The sequence below is a fragment of the Atta colombica genome, unplaced genomic scaffold, assembly GCF_001594045.1.
Source record: "Atta colombica isolate Treedump-2 unplaced genomic scaffold, Acol1.0 scaffold189, whole genome shotgun sequence".
Classification (NCBI taxonomy): domain Eukaryota; kingdom Metazoa; phylum Arthropoda; class Insecta; order Hymenoptera; family Formicidae; genus Atta; species Atta colombica.
The window spans coordinates 640,791-646,560 of NW_017259281.1; positions in this window are offsets into that span (position 1 = coordinate 640,791).

The following is a 5,770-nucleotide window of genomic DNA, read 5'->3' on the forward strand; positions in this document are numbered from 1 at the left end:
TACGATTTAATTAAAATTCTTCTATTTATTGACAAAATATATATTGGATCTTACATCACGTTACTACTTTAATTGGTATAAAATTCAGTTATTATGTATAGATAAGTTATAAAATCTTAAGCTAAAGTCGGTGCATTGAGATAAATAGTAAAAATCAATAATCGTAAAATGTCTTTTATAAAAAAGATTAATAAATTGTACGACAAATGCGTTACATAAAAAGATTAATGCGTTATATTAAAAGATTAAATTGTTATCTTACAAAGATCTATAAAAAAAGCAAATTAAAGGAAGATTCATTCTTTCGAAAACTATAAATCTCATTTGTGCGCAATTTTTAATTGGCGCCATGGAATTTCGCAAATTTTGTAAAAAATTTTGAGAATTTATGCATCTTCATTTATGTTTATGTAACTTCACATAATATCAGTACGATCGATTTTTGAAGTACCGATCTGAAAAGTAGAGATTTCAAGCTTTAAAAGGCTTTTTTAAATGTTTTAAATATTTTATGATGATTTTTCACTGAATTATTGCTATTTGAAAATATTAAAAATTTATGCAAAAATTTAGTATTCTGGTTTTTTGCGTGTAAATACGCATATTGCTTTTCTCTGCATCAACTTAAATAAAATTTAATCCTGAATAAATATTTGAGCATAGAATAGGTAGAAAGAATAATAAAACTATACTTATTGTAACAAACACTGTTCTATATTATAACATCTATAGACAACAATTTTATTTACTCAATTACTTTTTATATATATTCTTTATAATTTTTAATTTACTGTATTTCATTTATTTAAAAAATACGATATTATCTTTATTTTACTACTAATTATCTTTCGTTTTTACTACTAATATAAAAGATGATTCTGCTGACAACGTTCATGGACAGGTAGAATGGACTGAATCGAAAAGCTCTGTATCATTTTGCAATTTTTATAATAATTAACAAGATATTATTAACAATTGCTGAATATTGGTTTTCAATAATCTTTTACTCAAATACTATCAACTTTACAGAAAAACAGCAAGAAACAAAAATTGTTTATTTCTTAATATAAAGTTTTGAAAATTTTTTTCAGAATTTTTTAATACCGTATTTTCTCACATGCTGGTAAAAATAATTGTCAATAAAAAAATACAGTAATAAAAAGTTGATAAAAAATTCTGAAAAAAATATAGAGAGCTCTATAAAAAAAAAAAGAATAATTTTTGTCTCTTGTTTTTTCTGTAAAATTAATAGTATTTGAGTGAACAATTATTAAAGACTAATACTCGGCAATATTTAGTAATTAATATCTTGTTACTTTGTGAAAATTGCAAAATGGTAGAGGATTTTTCGATTCAGTTTAGTCCGCTCTGTCCATAAACGTTGAATTGAACAAACATCCTGTATATTTTAAAATAAAGCATGTTAAAAAAATTTTATATCGAATTAATTCGATTATATCGAATCAACTTGTTCTTTATCATATTATTGTATTAAGATTGAATTGTTTAGAATCAATTAAATTGAGTTGATTTGAATTATTTATTATTATGTATATATAATATAAGTATTTCGCATTAACGTATGAATTTATAATTAGTATACAAGATTTGAACCTTTAATAATTTTCTTGAATGAAATTATTCTACTTTATTGTTTTAAATAAATAAATACAATAAGATAAAAAAGGTTCAATAAAATTAATACATTGAATTGGAAGGGGCTACGAGCCAAGCTACATGTTTATGCTAAATATATATATTTCTATAGAATAAACAATAATTAAATAATATACGTTCCGACTTGGATTGGGTCATTTTCAATGTTCGAATAAAAATGTTATTCTAATAAATTTCCTACAATATTAATATAAATTTATACATTATACATTATATAATATTATTTATTTACATTATATAGATTAATATAAATTTATATACATTATCGTTCCTAAAACGCATTAATGAATAATCCCTAATGTAATAATCCCTACAACGCATTTTTTATGCATAGTTGTTTATGCCTGTCGCTTGCAATAATTTATATGATAGAACGGATGGACGATCCTGAATCATATGTTTAGGGATGATTATGTATATAAATTTATATTAATAGGAAATTTATTAAGATAATTTTTATTCGAATATTGAAAATGAATACTCATAAAAATTTATACATTTAGCATAAAAATATATACATTTAGCATAAACATCCAGCTTGACTCGTAATTCTTTCCAATTTAATTTATTATTTATTGTTTTAGTTAAATTATATTAAATGAGATATTGAGTAAGAGCAGTGGCGAGACTTAAGAAGGATTAAAAATAACAAACTGGGTGTAATGTAATATTATAAATTTAACAGTATATACACAGTAAAGGTGCATCCAGAATTAAATTTATCCTAATCTGTTACAATTTATCCATTTTAAGGTAACAGATGTATGGAATGATATACATACATTTATCAGTTAATTTTTATTAAAATGATGCATATGCATCTAGATATATAGTATATTAATAAAATTAGCACACATCCGTTACCTCAATAAAAACATTATTAATTCATCACTCACCAACCGATGCGCAACAGCGGAGTTACATCTGCAACTACGATGTCAACTACGATGATTCTGTAACAAAAAGAATATACAATTCAAATTAAAACAGAACAGAAAGAATCAATCAATAAAAAAAATATTTACTAAACGTAAAGTTCTCTTAAAAATAATAAAATTTTCAAAATACGAAATTTTTATAAGCATCAAATTTTTTAATTCATCATTGAGTAGATATTTTAAAAAATAATATACATTTTTTAAAAGATCTCAAAAATTCGTATATATAAAATTTCAAATAATTTTTAAAAAATTCTTTTTCTAAATATATAATTTTTAAATCACTAAAATAAAACGACTCAAGAATAAATAGAAAAAAGATATTGATTTTACAGCAAAAAATATATTTACTTCAAGGTTGCTCCGCCGGTGTCCGATGTCTCTCCCAGACCTTCTCCTCCTCTCAGAATTGGGTTGACATCCTCTCGCACAGAACACTCGCGTAAAACACTCGCGAATAATATACTATAATCGCGCGCGGACTATAACTTAAGTCCGATAACTTGAACGGCACTCCCGAAACAAACGCGCGACGCGACGAACCGGCTGCGGTTCGTTTATTTTCAAATAAATCGGCGATGAGGATACGTAGCTTCCCCATTGGATTTTTACACGAAGAAAACAATTTTACTCAAGTGTCTAAAAATTTATCTAGAAATCTCATTCAGATAGATCCGATAATTTTTAGATACTTAAGAAAAACCGTTCCTTTCGTATCCTCTGAGTATTGAGCCCTCCAACCATGTCGTACCCGTGAGAGGAAAGATAATCTGAAAAATGTAATATATAGCTATTATCTATATTACTATGCAATTGGTGAACTTTTAGAAACAAATATTAAACACACGTCTGCAATTCATTATTATTGCAAAATAAATTCAGAGCAGATAAAAGGGTTGAATCTTTTATTTATAGATGATTATAGATGATCTGTAAGATATGATTAGAGTCAATAAAATGAGCTTAATAAAAAAGAGATTTATAAAAAAGAGAAATGTTTCTTTTATTATCAATAAATAGTTTGAAAGTTAAAGTTTAATTTTTAAACAGATCGTATAATGAAAGAAACACAAAAACAAAAAATTAATTTAATTATTAAACTATATTAATCGCGAAAGCAAGAATTGTGTTATTTGCATGAAAGTATAATTCATATTAACATACTTTTTTTATGACTCGTATGATACCGTTCGTACAGACAAATAATCGTGTTGCATGCCGCTCTTCTTCATATTTCTGTTTGAAATATATTATAATCGCAAAAAATGCTAAATATAATACGAAATGTTGTATTTTATGAATATTCACATAATACGATTACTAGTATCAAATATGATTAATTATTCATAAAGTATAACGTTTCGTATTACATTTGGCATTCTTCGCGATAAGATTTCAAAAAGTAATATAAAAAAAGAGTCGCATGCTACGACTACGTGTTTGTCTCAAATGTTGTCAAATCTCGGTAAGAAAATAACTGCGCGGTAATTACGTGTAAAGGTGACCGGTGACGCGCCGCTCTGTACCATCCCGTGCCACCTCCGTCCCCTTTCCAAGGCCGCGCGTCAACCGTCCAACTGTCGAAATAAAATATTACGAAATAAAATAATATATTCTTTATAGTTTTAATGTTCTCCGATTAATGAAATAATTTCTTATATGTATCTAGCTTTAGCGGCGTGAGTCATTTAATGTGATATCATAATTATATTATATTATGATACACTGAGGAACATATTTGACATTCATTTTATAATTTTAAATATTTCGTATCAATGTGCCGACAAAAGGCAAGAAGTAAAAAAGGTTTTTATTAACGTAGTTTTTCTTATATAATTGCTTACGTGAAATGCTTTTGATATCCCAACATAGTATCTCAATTTTTTTTGTGATTTACAATTAAATAAAGATTAATAATATATCATACATCCTTTAAATGAAGATAAAAATTTATTTTAAATTATGAAACAATCAATTAAATAGAATGATACATATAAATACTGAATAGCATGCACATACATTTAAAGATATGTAATTTAAATATATAATTTATCTGTTACTTTTCCCGTATTAAGAATGTGTAACACGAAAATGACAAAATTATACGATTCAAAAAAACCATAATTTGAAATATCTAATAATAAAAATCTCATTTTTATACCGTATATGTAAGAACACATGAAATATCTAAAATATTCACAAGCTATGTATGTGCGTAATGAATGTAAGAAATAAAGCAAAAACTGTTGTGCAACAAAACCTATTAATCCTTAGTATATTCCTTAGTTTTAAGCAACCTTACGTTCGTAGATATCAAATTTTTATTAATTAATGTGACATCCGAAGCGATTCGTAAAACACGTCCATCTCCTTCCAAGGTCGCCGAGCGAATGCCAAAGTGATGACGTAGTCAACCACTACGCCGCGCGGCACGCTCCCCCACCCTATTCGCCGCGTGACCTCTCCCCTCGTTGTACGCCGTTCGAACATCCAACTATTGCGTATGAAAAATATTCATGGTTTATTTAATTATTTCGTATTTTCGTATCATATTTTACATGATTTCGACAAACGGGTATCGCTGTACATTTTGCATTTTGCTTTGTGGCATCTTGGGCACAATCCTATATTATCTGCATAGTTCTTTTAAACATAATTAATAATTATTCATATGGAGAATTTTTGATATTAATTCCAATTATTCCAATTATTTGAAATATCTAATTATGTTTCAGTTCTCATTATTCTTTTTAATAATTTATACTTAAATAAAGGTTGATAAAATATTCTATATATTCTTTATATACATATAGATACATGTAAATTTTCTTAATATCGAAACAATTTACGCTAAATATAGCTTTGGCTAAAAGTATTAAATATCTTGTTAATCGTTATTTAATTTTTCAGTTAAAAATTAATTTATAAGACACTATTAGTACTGCATATTTTGTGTTTCAAAAATTTATTAAACTTACTTATAATGCCGATCATGGCTCGATAAAATAACTGTTATGAATTGTTTGAAATAAAAAATATAAAATAAGTTCCAGAAACTTATTTAAAATATAAAATCGTAAAAATCAATAAAAAATTCTGATTCGACTTATTTAAAATAAAAAATATAAAATTAAATTTGGGAAACTTAAAACTTT